This window comes from Odocoileus virginianus, chromosome 23 (assembly GCF_023699985.2).
Source record: "Odocoileus virginianus isolate 20LAN1187 ecotype Illinois chromosome 23, Ovbor_1.2, whole genome shotgun sequence".
In the NCBI taxonomy this organism is placed as follows: Eukaryota; Metazoa; Chordata; class Mammalia; order Artiodactyla; family Cervidae; genus Odocoileus; species Odocoileus virginianus.
Genome location: NC_069696.1, coordinates 16,712,365 through 16,730,735, shown reverse-complemented (window position 1 = coordinate 16,730,735; position 18,371 = coordinate 16,712,365). Strand labels below are relative to the sequence as shown.

At 41.5% G+C, this 18,371-nt stretch overlaps 1 protein-coding gene across 2 annotated transcripts in view; it reads left to right on the top strand.

The window, feature by feature from the left end:
- STYK1 (serine/threonine/tyrosine kinase 1) overlaps positions 1 to 18,371 on the top strand; it is a 50,714-nt gene that overhangs the window by 5,184 nt on the left and 27,159 nt on the right. Inside the window, exon 1 of one of the 2 annotated variants that reach the window (XM_070453628.1) lies at positions 5,221 to 5,264. The exons of the other annotated variant lie outside the window; for it this stretch is intronic. The gene's annotated coding sequence lies outside the window, so the exon portion shown is untranslated. Of the gene's footprint in view, positions 1 to 5,220; positions 5,265 to 18,371 lie in introns of those variants that run through there. 2 annotated transcript variants of the gene reach the window in all.

The following is an 18,371-nucleotide window of genomic DNA, read 5'->3' as shown; positions in this document are numbered from 1 at the left end:
CTGCTCACTCCCCAGCATGGTTCTCCACCCGTGTGATCTTCCTTTTCCTCCCAAGGCCTGATCTGATCACTTTTCCTGTCTTCTTACTGGATTAAGTGTGCATCTTTCTTACAGCCTTGGTTGTGCAGGAACTTGGTTTCTGTCAGTCTCTGGTTTTCAGTGAGAATTGTTCCATATGTAGATGAATCTTAGATGTGTTCATGGGGGAGGTGCTCTCCACTTCCTCCTACTCCACCATCTTGATGCCATCTCTGTCTTCCCTTTTGCTGTTTTTTTTTTTTTTTTTTTTAAGATTTTTAAAGATGTGGACCATATGTTTAAGTCTTAATTGAGTTTGTTATAATATTGCTTCTGCTTTATGTTTTGACTTTTTGGCCTCGAGGCATGTGGGAGCTTAGTTTCCTGACCAGGGATTGAACACACACCCAGTGCATTGGAAGGTGGATTCTTAGCCACTGGACTACCAGGGAAATTCCTCTTTTTCTTAATTTGTTATTCCTTTTCATCAGTCCCTCAACCTTATTCCCATTTTGTCTCCTTTCTTACCCTTTTCTTTCTTTCTGTGATTGTGGACTCCTGTGATGAATCCTCTCCTCCTCTGAGCTGTTCACACATTTGAAACCAAGCTTTCTCCCCACTAGTTCCTGACAGCTATCGGCAGTTGTGGTGATAAAGGCATCAGGCTACTGTCATGTGTAGCACACCCACACTGAAATTCACCCGCAAAAAGCCCTGTTTCCAATTGTTAGGGGTACAGCTGGGAGGAAAATAGCCGAAGTCCCCAAATTCTTGTTTTCATGGAGACTTCCATGCTTCTCTTCTAGCTCCCCACCAGGCTACCTCTCTGTGTCTGCTTCTGGGCTGTGCTAATAAAAGGGCATGGGCTTCTCTGCTGGCTCAGTGGTAAAGAGTCTTCCTGCAGTGCAGGAGCCACCAGAGATGTGGGTCTGATCCCTGGGTCAGGAATATCCCTGGAGGAGGGCATGGCAACCCACTCCAGTATTCTTGCCTGGAGAATCCCCATGGACAGAAGAGCCTGGCAGGCTACAGTCCATAGGGTCGAAAAGAATCATACACGACTGAAGCAACTTAGCAACTTAGCATGCATGCACGCAGGCAATAAAAGGGCATAGACCCAGAGGGATCGGGTGGAGGGGGAGGTGGGAGGGGGGACCGGGATGGGGAATACATGTAAATCCATGGCTAATTCATTTCAATGTATGACAAAAACTACTGTAATGATGTAAAGTAATTAGCCTCCAACTAATAAAAATAAATGAAAAAAAAAAGGGCATAGAGAAGCTGAGTGGGCCATCAAGGGAATTACTATCTGATTGGAAAGAAACTGGTGACTGTAGGCAAACTGATTAAGTACTGAATAAGTAGGTGAGGTATTCAGTCTTTGTATTAGCCTATCATCTATGGAAAAGAAAAGTAGAAGGGAATAAGTATACACAAAGGAAAAGGAGATATTACACAGATATCTGTGTAGCGTGGAAAGAGTCTTGTGTAGAATGGAAGGAGTCCAAGGACCTGAAATCTGTTTTAAGCACTGGCACTCTTTTTGTTAGCCAAGAACAAGGTATTACGTCAGTGTGCTTTATTGTTTTATTGTGATTATTATCTTTCTGTCTTAGAAAATGAAGGGTTAAGATGGACTGGCAAATCTTGGGAGCTTCTTCGATTAAAAAAAATGAGTCTTTTATTTTTGAATTTCTTGTAAGTTCTCTGAGATTCCTAACCAGAATGATCATGAGGCGAATAGGTTAGAATGTAGCTGCAGAGACTGTCAGCCCTGGATAAGGAAAAGGAAGTGGGGATGAAGTGAAGGGGTTCCTATCCATGCCTTGACTCCAGCTCAATTTCCTAGAGTTACTGTCACGCTTCTAAGCTCAGGGGGTCTTCTCCACAACTTTCCCCTGCCTGCAACTCCAGGTGAGCTGGGCAATGTATACTCCAGCTATACCATGCTGTGAAAGTCACTTCTAAAGAGTGAGATTCCAGGAAACAAGGGTTTCCTTGATGCTCATGCTTTTTTTTACCCTCATCAGTCTAAGTTATATCTCAGATTTTAAGTATTAGGTTTGCCCCCTCCACATCTGCTGCTGCTGCTGCTGCTGCTAAGTCGCTTCAGTCGTGTCTGACTCTGTGCGACCCCACGGACGGCAGCCCACCAGGCTCCACCGTCCCTGATTTCTCCAGGCAAGAACACTGGAGTGGGTTGCCGTTTCCTTCTCCAATGCATGAAAGTGAAAAATGAAAGTGAAGTCGCTCAGTTGTGTCCAACCCTTAGCGACCCCATGGACTGCAGCCCACCAGGCTCCTCTGTCCAGGGGATTTTCCAGGCAAGAGAACTGGTGTGGGTTGCCATTGCCTTCTCCGCCACCACACCTAATCTGCACTTAATTTGTTTTCTAATTTATGATAATAACCCTTTCTGGCATTGAGGTAGCCAGTTGCCAACATAACTAATTCTTTTTCTTTTTAATTAAAGTATAACTGACCTACAACACTATGTTAGTTCCAGGTGGACAAAAGAGTAATTTGATAATTTTATGCATTTCAAAATGATCAATACAATAAGTCTAGTTATCATACAAAGTTATTACAATATTATTGACTATATTCTCCATGTTATATATTTCATCCACATGACTCATTTAATGTTTTATAACAGGAAGTCTCACCTATTTCACCCATCACCTCATCCTCTTCCCCTTTGGCTACTACCTGTTTTTGTCTGTATCTGTGAGTCTATTTCTGTTTTGCTAGGTTTAATCATTTGCTTTCTTTTTTAGATTTCACATATAAGTGAAATCATATGGTATTTGTCTTTCTCTGTATGATTTATTTCACTTACCATGATACCTTATATATCCATTAATGTTATCATAAATGGTAAGATTTCATTCTTTTCATGACAGTAATATTCCATTCTCTGTATCTATCTGTGTATCTATCTCACATATTCTTTATCCATCCACTATTTAGGCCTTCCTTGATAGCTCCGTTGGTAAAGAATCCACCTGCAGTGCAGGAGACCCCAGTTCAATTCCTGGATCAGGAAGATCCACTGGAGAAGGGATAGGCTACCCACTCCAGTATTCTTGGGCTTTCCTTATAGCTCAGCTGGTAAAGAATCCACCTGCAATGCAGGAGACCTGGGTTCAATCCCTGGGTTGGGAAGATCCCCTGGAGAAGTGAAAGGCTACCCACTTCAGTATTTTGGCCTGGAAAAATCCATGAACTGTATAGTCTATGGGGTCACAAAGGGTCAGACACGACTGAATGACTTTCACTTTCACTTCCATACACTATTTATGGACACTTAGGCTATTTCCATACCTTGGTGATTATGAATGATGTTGTAATTAATATGTGGTGTGTATATCTTTTTGAATTAATATTTTTTCCTCACAAAAATACCCTGGAGGGGAATTGCTGGATCATATGGTAATTCTATTTTTATTTTTTGAGGAAACTCCATACTATTCTCCATAGTATTTGTACCAGTTTACATTCCCATCAGCCATGTAGAAGGGTTTCCTTTTTTTCACACTCTCTCCTTATTGATTCTCTAGATGATCTGTCCATTGGTGTAAGCAGGGTGTTAAAGTTCTCCTAGTATTGTTGATGATCAATACCCTAAACTGTTGGGTATATATTGCTTATCTCCATTTAGCTTTGTTCTTCTTGTGTTTTATTTATTTCTTTATTTCGAGTGTATTCCTCTGTAACCTCATTTTGTCTAATTCTCTGTGGTTATTTATATAAACTAACACAGCATTTGTGTGTTAGTCGCTTAGTCATGCCCAACTCTTTGTGACCCCATGGACTGTAGCCTGCCAGGCTCCTCTGTCCATGGAATTCTCCAGGCAAGAATATCGTAGTGAGTAGCCATTCTCTTCTCCAGGGGATCTTCGCAACCTAGGAATTGAACCTGGGTCTTCTGCATTGCAGGCTGATTCTTTACATATGAGCCACCAGTGAAGCTGTGAAAGTGAAGTAAAAGTCACTCAGTCATGTCCTACTCTTTGTGACCCCATGGACTATACAGTCCATAGAATTCTCCAGGCCAGAATACGGAATGGGTAGCCTTTCCCTTCTCCAGGGGATCTTCCCAACCCAGAAATCAAACTGCAGTCTCCTGCCTTGCAGGCCGATTCTTTACCAGCAGAGCTACCAGGGAAGCCCTACTGACCTTCAAAGCCATATATTCTGGGTACTTGTCTTTCTAGTGGTTCAGGAGCCCTAAGCTTGGGAGCCTCATTTGGGACTCGGAACCCCACTACTTGGCAAGAATTTCTGTAATAGTTACTATCCTCCAGTTTGTGGGGTACCCAGCTGCAGGCGTGGGTCTTGACGTTTCCTACTCTGCTTCTCCTACTCATCATCCTTCTTGTAGCTTTAGTTGTCAAAAACCTTTCCTGCTCTTCCTCAGGTCATTTTTATCTATAGTTGCTCTGTAAATAGTTGTAATTTTGGTGTCCCAGTGATAGGAGGTGAGTTCAGGTTCTTTTACTCCACCCTCCAGGCCTCACCACCTGAATAAAACCAGTTTCTGGTTTGTTTGTGTATGTGTGGTTTTTTTTTTTTTTGGCTATATCATGCAACATGTGGGATCTTAAGTCTCCAACCAGGGATCAAACTCGTCCCCACATGCAGTATAAGTGTGGGATCTTAGCCACTAAATTGCTACAGAAATCCCTCAGTAAAACCAATTCTTAACAACTGAGTGATCACAGCATCTTGAAGACAGTGATTGAATTTTTTATACCTACAGTTTTACACTTTTATGGACTAAATTACTGGTAAGAATGATAAATGAGAAGAAATCCTGCTTTAATTTTTTTCTTATACAGCTGTTAACATCTTTCACCTCTAGTCGTAGTAAACTACCCTATTTTTACACATGTAACAGTGTGTACATACATAACTTGTATTTTGTCAGTTAACAAAATATGTAGAAATATGGTGCTGTTTTCAGAACATTGGTCTAAATTAAAATTATTGTATGTATGTCATTCTGGGTTATGTTAGAATTCTACTAAGAAATTGTAGGGGATGATAAAGTTTAAGGAAAAAAAGTGCTTCAAAGGGCCATTGTTTTTAGTTGCTCATTTGTATCCAACTCTGAGACCCCATGGACTGTAGCCCACCAGGCTCCTCCGTCCATGGGATCTGCTATGAATACTGGAGTGAATTGCCATTTCCTTCTCCAGGGAATCTTCCTGACCCAGGATCGAATCCGTGTCTCCTGCTTGGTAGGTAGATTCTTTTTTTTTTTTACTTGGTAGGTAGATTCTTTACACTGAACCACATACACTGTGGCCACAGGAAAATGTCAATAATACATATATAATACTCATATTTGAAGTCAGTTAGCTTCCTGGGGAAAACTTCAAAATTATTAGGTTTCACCAGAGCATCAGTTTTGAATAATTTAACCAAATGTACTGTCTTGTTAGGTACACATGGGCTGTTGTGTTGAACAACTCTGGGAGATACCGTAGATGTTATATTCATATTATGCTGTCACCTGAATGATGAAAAATATTTGCCAAAGATGATAATTTGGAGTTTAGAGAATATGACACTAAGCAGGTTTTTTTTTTTTTTCTGACAATAATCAGTTTTCAAGACCTATCATAGACCAAACCACCCCAAGTTTGTGTCCTTAAGATCAGCTTCTCCAAAGTCACTTTTAAGTCTGATGGAGTCGGCTTAGCCCAGACAGAGCAAGTGTCCACTGCCCCTTGCTTAAGTGCTGTGTGATGTCCCACCAGCCAGAGGCCAAAGTCAGTGCTGCTTCAGACTAATTAAAGGCTACAGCAGTGGGGAAGGGCTTGCTTATCGGAGTAGAAGTGACAGGCTTGGCTTGTGGTTCAAGGAAGGGGGTGGGGAGCTAAGGGAATGCTGAAAATCTGTCTTGACTGCCTTGCTTTCCATCAGATTTATAAGCAAACACCACAGATCCAACCAGTCTGATTTGAAGCTGCTCTGCTATCTCTGTGGTCTTTCCCCATGGGTCCCAATCCCTGACCCCTTTAGTGTTCTTTGGGGCTGACCTCTTAGTATGAATCAAAATCAGTTTTGGTGGAGGAATAAATAAGCAGAATATTCACTGGAACATTCTTAAAGCCCTGCAGTGCCAGCAATGAAAATACAACTGGAATGTAAAGTCTCTTCAACCTCAGAAATGTATGCGGTAGATTTCCTGAGGTTAATTCAGACACATATACAACCCAAAGCCTTGACAGGCAGAAGAAACTATGAAACTGTAGGCACATGATGAATTCTAAGAACTGCGATCATCTTCCTTATCCTCATCCATACAAAACTGGATAAATAGAGATCCCATACCCAGTCAGCCTTTTTTTTTTTTTTTTCCAAGTCAGCCTTTTAAAGGGTGGAAAATTATAATGAAAGAGGACCAGATGGACATTCAAGGTACACAAGGCTAGTCTTAGCTCAAGTGCTAATTAGCTGTTGGAAAAAACCTGAACCCTGGGTCTGTTTCCTCATCAGCTAGTTACAGAGGCTAGGTTTTTTTAATTGATTTCAAAAGGCTCTCCCGATTGTACATGTTTAGAATTCATTTGTGGGATTCATGTTGCATCTCATAGTGTTCTTGTAAAGCAGACTAAGAAATGGAAGGCAGGGTTGCTCTTTTCAGAGTTTCTTTAGCAGGGAGGTGTGTCTGAAGTGGCCCAGGAAATAGAGCTGGTTTCTTCAATTACAGTGTGGGAGGAGAATGATTTTTGGACACTGAGAGTTGAACTTGGCATGTTTGCATCCCTTCTTTTATTTTTATTAATTAATTTTTATTGCAGTAGAGTTGCTTTACAGTTTTTTGTTAGCTTCTACTGCATAGCAAGATGAATCAGCCATACATAAACATATATTCCTTGTTGAGACCCAAATAGCTCCCTTAACACTAAATGACCTCAAAGTCTCACCCTGTTTTTCTTGTCCTCACCCATGTTTGTTAAGAGTAGTAATGGATTCATGATCAGAAAGTCCCACGTCCAGTTAGATCTCTGATTTATTTTCTGACCCTAGATGAGTCACCTTTGCACTTAGACCTTATTTTCCACATGCGCTATGAAGTTGTTAAAATGATCATGGGTTGTTCTGAAGTGGCTTTCTTTCATAAAACTGAAGATAACTTTGAAGAACACTCCAAGTTTTCAGGATTGGAAAAAAATACAGATAAATGAAATGTGATTTTATAATTATCTGTAAAGCACCTCCTCTTCACCACCACTACCTTAATCTTTCTAGATCTTCTCATCTTGGGCTGCTATTTTTTTTCTTTTTTTAAAAAAATTATTTTAAATTGGAAGATCATTGCTTTACAATATTTTATTGGTTTCTGCCATACAACAATATGAATTAGCTATAAGTATACATATATCCCCTCATTCTTGAATCCCTTCGGGTTGCTATTAAAATTATTTTTAATTGACTGAGTTAACATGGACTGGGAAATAGAGGCAAGCCAATTTAAAGATATGAGCTTAGATTATCTGCAAACAGATGAGCAATAAAGCTTTGATAGTATCGGCAGGCCACAGGTTGTGGGTTTATATATATTCAGATAGTGTGTGAGATAAATCCTTCAGACAAAGTTCACTGAACCCTGGGATAGGACTCTGTGCTGGTTGAAAGTCCCTGTATCTTCATACCTGAGTTATGTGGTTTCATAGTGATATTAGGTGCTGCACCTTTGAGATTTTTATTTCAACATTAAAGAAATTTTGGGTGTCTGGGGAGCAGTGATTTCCATAGGTAAGGTATATAAAAATTTGCAGGATCTTAGTTCCCTGACCAGGGATTGAACCTCAGCCCTTGTCTGTGAAAGTGCTGTGTCCTAATCGCTGAACCTCCAGGGAAGTCCCCAGAATTAATTATTTTAAAATGTACTACAAAGCTGCTGTGATTAAGACCATGCACTATAGGCATAAGGAGAATCTGGACTTCAGATCCTGGGATCCCTATAGTCCCAGATTTCCTGACTTTCCAACTTGCAGATGGCAGATTGTGGGGCTTCTCAGCCTCCATAGCCTTGTGAGCCAATTCCTATAACAAATTTCCTCTTATATATATGTGTGTGTGTGTGTGTGTATATATATATGTATGTATATATCCTACTGGTTGTTTCTTTTTTATATATATGTGTATATATATCCTATTATATATAGGATAAATTTCCTCATGTATATATATATATATATCCTATTGGTTGTTTCTCCAGAGAACCCTCATTAATACAATGGATGAAACTTGGAAACTTGCTGAAGCCAAACACAGAAGGTCACAGATTATATGATTCGATTTGTAAGAGATATCCAAAATAGGCAAATCCGTAAAGATGAGAGATAGATTGGTGATTGCTCAGGAGCTTGGGGCGGGGAGGTGGGCACTGAGGAGTGGCTGCTCTTGGTACAGGTTTTCATTTGTTTGTTTACTTCCGGCTGCACTGGGTCTTCATTGCTGACCAGGCTTTTCTCTAGTTGTGGCAGTCGGGGGGCTACTCTTCGTTGCAGTGCACGGGCTTCTAACTGCAGTGACTTCTCTGGGGCGCACCGGCTCTCGGGTGCTCCAGCTTCAGTAGTTGCAGTTCGTGGGCTCAGGACTTGTGGCTCCCGGGCTTGACAGCACAGGCTCAATAGTTGTGGCACATGGGCTTAGTTGTTCCTCGGCACTTGGGATCTTTCTGGACCAGGGATCAAACTGGTGTCTCCTGCATTGGCAGGCAGATTCTTTACCACTGTGCCACCAGGGAAGCCCCTAGGACAGGGTTTTTTTTAAGGGATGTGATGAAAATAGTCTAAAACTAGATAGCAGTGACGGTTGTACAACTTTGTGAGTATACTAAAACCCACTAAATTGTACACGTTAAAAGGGTGCATTTTATGCTTTGTAAACTTTATTTCCCAAAAAACCCACAAAAGCAATATTAAAGGCAATTTTAATTTTTTAAATAATTATTTTTGAGAATCTGTTAGAGGAGCAGTGTATAGTGTAAAGTAAAAGCACTTATTCTAAAACCATACATCCTGGGCTGAAGCTCCAAATCCCTGCTTACTAACTGTGTGATCCGGAGCAAGTTACTTAACCTCTCTGTGACACAGTTCCTTCATCTTTATGTGAAGTGTTTAGAACAGTGCCTGACAGGTGGTGAGCATTGTATAAGTGTTTGCCATTTTAACTATATGCCATAAAATGTACCAGGCAGTAGTAGGAAGCACAAACCAGTGTCAAGAAAGCTGTGCTAATTTGTATCAGTTAAGGGTGGAGTCCAAAGCAGATTGCTTCAATTGGTTTATTGTCTGAACTCCGCTCCATGCTCATTCAGAGAAAGAGCCTGGGTTTATTGGGAAAGGAGGGAGATAATGTGGAATGCCTAAACTGAATCTTCTTACCTGGGTTCTGGAAAAAGGTCTAAAAATACATTGTGTGCTCAGTCGTGTCTGACTCTTTGCTACCCTATAGATGGTAGCCTGCTAGGTTTCTCTGTCGTGGAGTTTTCCAAGCAAGAATACTGGAGTGGGTTGCCATTTCCTCCTCTAGGGGATCTTCCTGACCCAGGGATCGAACCCAGGTCTCCCACATTGCAGGCGGATTCTTTACCACAGTGCCGCCTGGGAAGCTCAAACGTAGGAAACGGGAGCAAGGGATGGTGAACAGTACTTAATATATTTTCGTTGTTCAGTTAAATAAATGTTAGGCAAAAATTCTGAGGGTTTTGCTCTTGAGTGTAGACACAAACCTCATGATTTTTGTTCTCTTGTCTTCTCTTTGTTTTAATCCTTTATTGCTCTTTTTAAAAATATTTATTTTTTTATTTATGTATTTGGCTGCATCAGGTAGAGGCATGCAGGATTTTTAGTTGTGGCATGTGGGATCAAATTTGGGCCCCCTGCATTGGGAGCTCAAGTCTTAGCCATTGGACCACCAGGCAAGTCCCATCTTTTGTTCTTTCATTTCAAAAAGTAAGATCAAGCAAAATAAGATCAAGTAAAGTTCATGTCATTGCCACATTTTTATTCCCAGGATGAATCAACAACCCAGGAGCAGGTGTTTCAGGCAATATTTGCATCACTTTGATTTAAACCGCTTTTTGCATCTTTGTGGAGGTACACTTAATTTCTTGATTTTCCTATAGATCTCAATCTATTGACAGCAAACCGAGATTCTAGTAGAAGGACTTGTTTACATAGCCATTTTGAGGGAAAGATGCACAAGTGCTGCTTGGTTGTGTCCAACTCTGCTACTACAAGGACTGTAGCCCGCCAGGCCCTTCTGTCCATGGACTCCTCCAGGCAAAAATACTGGAGTGAGTTGCCATTTCCTAAGTCAGAGGATCTTCCTGACCCAGGGATCAAACCACGGTCTCCTACAGCCCCTGCATTGCCCCAGGCAAATTTTTCACCACTACGCCTTCTGAGAAGCCCCAGTGATATATGAAAGGAGAAAAAGTATGACTAGTAAATGATGGGGCAGTGAGCAGAGTTGTCTTGAAGTTCTCTGGAATATATAGACAAGGCTCAACAGTTCCCCAGGTCTTACTATAGAAAAGCTTTACCTGTGGGAAGCCAGGATTCTTTAGAAGAGATGGCAGTGGGCCTGTGTGTATGTGTGTATATATGTGTATGTATGTACATATGTTTATGCATGCATGTGTACATGTGTGTATATATGAGTATGTATATGTGTGTATGTGTGTGTATGTATATTTGTGTGTGTGTGTGTGTGTGTGTTGGGAGGGGAATAATTCTACCTTTGGTTTCTGAAATCCTTTTATTCTAAAACTTTAAAAGTCCTTTCACATGTTTTATCTCATTTATCAGAATGTCTCTAATTAGATAGTGCAAAAATAATCATAATCCATGATGTTATAGATTAGGAATTAAAACACAGGGAAGTGATAAAATTTGGCCAGAGAGAGAGAGCAAGAGCGAGAGGATAATAAACACAGCAGCCAATCTAGAACTTTATTATTAAATTAGAGCCTGATGGATTACATCTGTGTTAAATAAGAAAGGAAGGTGATGAGGGTTTAAGGCAAAGTTCCCGAAATTGGATCCATGTTGAAATTAACTTTTGGAGCTTTAACAGATCCCAGGACTTGGCTCCCATTCCCAAGACTATTTCTTGATTCTGATTTAATTGATGCATCATCTTGGGCTTTGAAACTTTTACAAAGTTCCTTTGACCACACTGGTTTTAAATTGGGGGTGGTTAGAGTCTGGAAAAGGAAATCTGAAATCTGTTTTATTTACTTTTATTCTAAGTATATGATATTTAAATTTCAAACCATGTAGCAATTTATAAAAGAGAGCAGGAGAGTTGAAAATTTAACATTTATAAAAAGCAGGTACTTCTCAGAAGGAAAGTGAGAAAATTGTAGTAAAAACCTAGGTAATATTTACTGTAAGGATATTTTTTAAAATATCAGTTTATTTATTTGGCTGTGTTGGGTCTCTGGTACAGCATGTAAACTCTTAGTTGTGGCATGTGGATCTAGTTCCCTGACTAGAGATTGAACCCAGACACCCTGCATTGGAAGTGCAGAGTCTTAGCCACTGGACTACCAGGGAAGTCCCTTCTGTAAACCAGGGAAGCCCATATTAAATTTAAATTTCAGGAAGTAATTTTATTATTCCTATAATCTATAGCCATATAAGTATTCTAATTGTGGTATTATGTCATTATATTAATACTGCCTAGGATGAAAATCTTATCCAAAAGGAGAAATCACTTGTAGATTTCATAATTTGAAAAATAATAGTAGTAATTATTATGGGAATATTTTATTTATATAATTATTGCAGGAATAATTAGTAATAAATATTATTTGTTATGTGCTAGGTATTGTTCTAAGTATCATTTAATTCTTACAGTGACTCTTGGAAATAGATAATACTATAAACTCAGTTTAACAGATGAAAAAAATGAGATTAAGAGAGATAAGAGAGATTAAGCAATTTGCTTAAGAGAACACAGCTAATTAATGGCAGAAACGGGTATATTGGAGTTTCCCTGCTGGCTTAATGGTAAAGAATATGCCTGCCAATGCAGAAGACAGGGATTCGATCCCTGGGTTGGGAAGATCCCCTGGAGTATGGACTGGCAACCCATTCCAGTATCCTTGCCTGAGAAATCCCACGGACAGAGGAGCCTGGTGGGCTACAGTTCATGGAGTTGCAAAGAGTCAGACGTGACTGAGAAAATAACCAACAACAATATGGATATATTGTGTTTCAAAATTCACTGGGCTATACTTCTGAGACTTGTAATAAAAATACTGAAAGGTAGCCAAAGCCTAGGGTTATGCCTTTTGGGTCTTTATTATGGAAGATATAAATGACTTCAAGCAAAGGCGCATCTGAAAACAAAGCACCTTTCTCATGCATGTGAGTTCAGAGCAGGAAGCACAGCTGAGGTGGGGCCACTGTGTGGCTGCACTGAGTCTATATTAAGATAACAAGCCAGTAGAATTGTTCTCTGCTATTTAATAAAATAACGCCTACGTACTTTCCTCATCCACACCCACATTAGTGACCACACACAGTGGTTCTGCATTTTTTGTTCACTGAATTTATTTTCCAACTATCCTCATTATCCTGCCAACAAAGGTCTGTCTAGTCACAGCTATGGTTTTTCCAGTAGTTATGTATGGATGTGAGAGTTGGACTATAAAGAAAGCTGAGTGCCGAAGAATTGATGCTTTTGAACTGTGGTGTTGGAGATAACTCGAGAGTCCCTTGGACTGAAAGGAGACCCAACCAGACAATCCTAAAGGAAATCAGTCCTGAATGTTCATTGGAAGGACTGATGCTGAAGCTGAAACTCCAATACTTTGGCTGCCTGATGCATTGGAAGACACTGATGATGGGACAGATTGAAGGCAGGAGGAAGAGATGGTTGGATGGCATCACCGACTCAATGGAGATGAGTTTGAGTAAACTCCGGGAGTTGGTGATGGACAGGGAGGCCTCGTGTGCTGCGGACCATGGGGTTGCAAAGAGTCAGACACGACTGAGTGACTGAACTGAACTGATCCTCCATTAGGTTCCTTGGTGGCTCAGGCTGTAAAGAATCTGCCTACAGTGCAGGAGACCTGGGTTTGATCCCTGGGTTGGGAAGATCCCCTGGAGAAGGGAAGGGCAATACTAAGGAAGTCATTCAGCACTTTCACTATATGGAGCCTGTGTTAGAGGAAAGGGAATATATCCACATCTATGCCAGTGCTTTGAAGGAAAGCCACACTGTCTTGAGATCATCGCGGTGGGGCAGTAGAAATTAGTTCGAGACTGTCAGGTAGAATGTGCTATTTAGGTACACTGAGTTGGAACCTTTGGTCTGAAAAGTAATTATGTCTACACAATTATATAAAAGTAATTACGTATCCAAAAGTAATTATGTATACAAAGTAAACACACATGAATTCTTGCTGGAAGAGGAAGGTGTAACTATTACTATTTTTTTTTTTACATTAGAAGCTTTATTACTCTTACCTTTTTAGCATCAGTTTTTAATTTTTTTAATTGGAGGCTAATTACTTTACAATATTGTGGTGGGTTTTGCCATAAAAATTACTGGAGTATAGTTGCTTTACAATGTGTTATTTTCTGCTGCATAGCAAAGTGAATCAGCTAGAGGTATACCTATATCCCCTCTTTTTTGGATTTCCTTCCCATTTAGGTCACCACAGAGCCCTGAGTTAATGTTAGTTGTGTATTTTATACATAGTAGTATATATAAATCAGTCTCAATTTCCTGATTCATCCCAGCCCTTTCCCCACCTGGTGTTCATTTGTCTCTATGTCAGTGTCTCTATTTCTGCTTTGCAGATATGTTCATCTGTACTGTTTTTCTAGACTCCACCTATATGCTTTAATAAACAATGCCATTTTTCTCTTTCTAACTTCACTTTGTGTGACAGTCTCTAGGTCCATATTAGTCTCTGCAAATGGCACAGTTTGTTCCTTTGAAGAACATTTTCACGTTCTCATTAATTCTCACTAGAATACTCTGAGGTAAGTGCTCATGATAATCTCAGATTAAAGATTAGGAAACCAAGACGTTGGAAGATCGAGATAAATTGATCCTGCATTCCTGACCTTGGTCCCTGTGTTCCTTCTACTTGCCACAGTTGGATGGAGACAATATATTAACTTTGTTTCCAAAAGTTCCAACTTAGCTCTCTCCCAGCTAGAAAACATAATGCCATCAGCAAGCAATTCGGACTGTGGCCCACTAGGTTCCTCAATCTATTGGTTTTCTTAGGCAAGAATACTGGAGTGGGTTGCCATTCCTGTCTCCAGGGGATCTTCCCTACCCAGGGATTGAACTCAAGTCTCCTGAATTGGCAGATGGATTCTTTACCATAGAGCCACCGGGGAAGCTCTTATGATTACCCCATAGGAAATCACAGGCAGAGGTAGGGGCAGGAATGAAAACTGGTGGGGCTACCATGATGTGGGTCACAAGATGCAGTTGCAAGCGAACCTTCGGAATTAGAGAGTTGAGGGGGAGAGACTAGGTGTGTGGACTTCTTAGCTGGCCTGCCCCTCTTCTAGTGTCATTCATTTCCTCCTGCTATCTGTAGTTCTTTACTACCCCCAGGAGAGAAGCAGGTGTCCTGGTCCCAAAATTAGGATGAGAAGGAATGACAAGGTCAGGCAATATGGTAGGTGAATTACCTACCAACACAGAACTAGAAATTGAAAACTCTGCCTCTGTAATCATAACACCAGGTCAGTGCTGATGCTCCCCATCCAACCATCTCATCCTCTGACATCCCCTTCTCCTCCTGCACTCGATCTTTCCCAGCATCAGGGTCTTCTCCAATGAGTCAACTCTGCGCATCAGGTGGCCAAAGTATTGGAGTTTCAGCTTCAGCATCAGTCTTTCCAATGAACACCCAGGACTGATTTCCTTTAGGATGGACTAGTTGGATTTCCTTGTGGAATGAGACGGTGATGTTTTCCCACAGGTGCCTTTTTCCTCTTGCCAGGCCTTTGTTATTGTTTTCCTGAAATTCCCTTCTATGTCTAGAGCCCTTAGGAGGACACACCTTGTATGACACAGCACTTAGGTTACCAGACAGCTGAGCTGACTCCCTGATTGTGCCTGCCTGGGTCTGGGACTGATTTATCAGAGAATGAGAAACCGTACATGTGCGTGTGCGTGCGTTCCTGAGATCTTTTGCAGATTGCCTTTTTTTTGCCCTTTTCTCTGCAGAGGGCTGTGGGCTAGAAAGGCAGGACAACACTTTATGGGGCGGAAACTGCCAAAGATATTTAAAGTTCTGTGTCGACTAAAAAAAAAAGATATACAACTTGAGAGTTGTGAGGTAAATTTTATTTGGGGCAAAATGAGGACTACAGCCCAGGAGGCAGCATCTCAGATAGCTCTGAGAGACTGCTCCAAAGCGGCAGTGGGGGAAAGGTCAATATATAAGGTTTTGGTGCAGGGGAAGTTCAATACCATGAAGCAGTCATTTTACAAAAGGTTTTTTGTTAGTCATGAGGATCTGATGTCACCATGAAGGGATTTGATAATTCTCTAGATATGAGGAGATGCAAAGATTGAGATCATAAAATCTGTTCCTAAAAGTATCCAACTATCTAAAGACCTGTCCCACCAGATTCCCTGGAGCATAGAGTGCGTCACTCCACCCTTAACTCCCTCAGGGGTTGTTGAAGGTCAACAGCTATAGCAGCCGGGGGTTCAATCTCCATGGAGGCAGACAGCAAATGCCTTTGCTGTTCAGTTGTTGGCAATGTTCTTGGTAAGGCGCCAATTTGTAATTGACATTCGGAAGCCCCTTTTTTAGAAGGAGGGTGAATGGCTAAGTGGGGACTAGTCCTTGGAAATGCAGTGTGAATGGCAGTGGCAGAAGCCAGGCATGTGAAACAAGTCGCCAGCAGCAGGTACAGGCATCTTTGGTCTCAGGTAGGAGAAAGTGAGCACGGATGGGTCAGAGGCAGCTCTGTGCTGAGAGCAGGTGGTGGTTGTGTGTTCTTGGCTTTTCTTTCTTATCACTAATGCTTATTCTGTGCTTGGGGTGCAGCGTTAAAGAATCTGCCTGCAGTGCAGAAAATGCTGGTTCAACCCCTGGCTCGGGAAGATCCCCTGGAGAAGGCAACCCACTCCAGTATTCTTGCCTGGGGAATCCCATGGACAGAGGAGCCTGGCCAGCTACAGTCCATGGGATCTCAAAGAGCAGGGCATGATTTAGCATCTGAACAACAGTAATCCCAGGAAGAGAAAATAGCCAGCATATATTTTAAGATATATTATTTTTGAACTTTTGAAGTTTGCATGTAGTAGATGGAGGGTTATGAAATCAGCCATGTTATAAGTAAAATGATAATTATATTAAAACCCTTTTGAATTTATATAACACTTGAAAGGACACAAAATGTGTTCATGTTGGTAATGATATTTAAAATCTGATGCTGTTTGATTTCCCTAGGTGTCCTGGGGCTCCCTATCTTGGATTCCATTTCTTCCCCTATGGAGCAAGGTTTTCAGGAGGAGCCAAGATAAAGTTTAGAAAACTTTCTCATCTCTACTGTATATCACATGTATTTCAGGAATTCTGAAAGAGGTGAAAATTCCTGACATGTAAACGAAGCAAGAAAAGCTGATAACGCTCTGTCTTACTGTCAAAATAATTTGTTTGAATGTGGTCAGGACTTTCAGGCAGCATAACGGAGCCCCCCTTTTTTTTATGGTTCAAAGGGCATTTCAAGCCCCAGGTCTCTAGGAGGAGGGTGGAGATCAGAAGAGTCACAATCCTTCCTATCTGAGAAGAACCGAAGGGTGAATCATATGCTGGTAACTCCTCTGCTCTCCGCCTCATCTCCACCAGGAGATATCGCTGGGTAGAGAGGCGGGTTATCTGTGCAAGTCTCTGGGCTTAAAGAGAGCCGCCACTTCTGTTCATTGGTCCACTCCGGAGCGTGCGTCAGGAGGGTGATGGAGCATGAGGCTCTCTGATACCTGGCAGGGTGTCTTGAATGATTTGTGTGCTCTGTCCCCTGGGGATTCTGACCCCTTCCTGACTCCCTACCTCAACCCCTCCGGGGCTCACAGTGGAAGTCTGAATTTAGGTCTTTCCCCCTAAAACGGAAGATAGAAATAGGCTTGGGCTCAGATCCAGGAAAATGAACAAACAAAGCAAGTGATCCTGAATTCCATCATTTGGTAAGTACTGGAAGCAAATTTGGGCTTCCCCGGTGACTCAGATGGCAAAGAATCTGCCTGCAATGCAAGAGACCCGGGTTTGATCCCTGGGTTGGGAAGATCCCCTAGAGAAGGAAATGGCAACCCACTCCAATACTCTTGCCTGGGAAATTGCTTGGACTGAGGAAGCAAATTCTGATTTATGCTTATTTTCCGAATGCATTCTGAAGACAGACATTCAGACATGCTCCTAGGTAACAGGGAAGAACACAGAGGCAGATTCTGCTCACACGTTCTTTCCAATTTATGGTGTATTTGTTGGTGAAATTTAGTTTCAGCATTGTGGTTTTCATGATTGCTTTGGATTCTGACATAACCCCTTTGTGACACTATGTGTCTTGTCCATTTGAGTGACAAGGACACACTTGTAATGAAGCAGCTTAAAGAACACTGGCTTTGTAGTTAAAGGGCTGGGGCCTGGGGAATTCCCTGGTGTTCCAGTGGCTAGGACTCTGCACTTTCACTGCTGAAGGGGTGCGGGTTCCGTCCTTGGTCTGGGAACTAAGATCCCACAAGCAGCATGGCCAAAAGGAAAAAACAAAAAACAAACAAAAAAAAACTACATATGAAACCTTTCTTGGAAGTTTACTTACTTTCTCTCTCTCTTTTTTTAAACCCAGGCTAAATCAGAACTTATTCTCTCTGAACCTCAGCTTCCTCCTAGTGTGAAAGTGCCTAGCATGATACATGCACTTTGTACTTCATCAGTATGCTTATTGGTCCTGAAAACAGGAAGGACTGCTCAGTTAAAGTAAGCAGTCAGTAAAGTAGCTCTGGAGTCCTCTAGATTTGAGCAGTTCTTCTCTGTTGTGATTTCAACTTAACATGGCCACTCTATTTATTAAGTGAATTATTTTTGGCTAGACAGCTCGGGGTGAGGGCGATGCAGAAGAGACAGGAAGGCTAAGCGACTGAACCAGAAGGCAGATGGCCCCCATCTCAGGGTGTCATCTCCGTATATTTTATCTTCCTCACTTTGAATCTTTTTGTCTTCTGCCCCTTGCCTTCACAGGTGGCACTATTGGTAAAGAACGAACCTGCCATTGCAGGAGACAAAAGAGATTGGGTTCTATCTCTGGGTTGGGGAGATCACCTGGAGGAGGGCA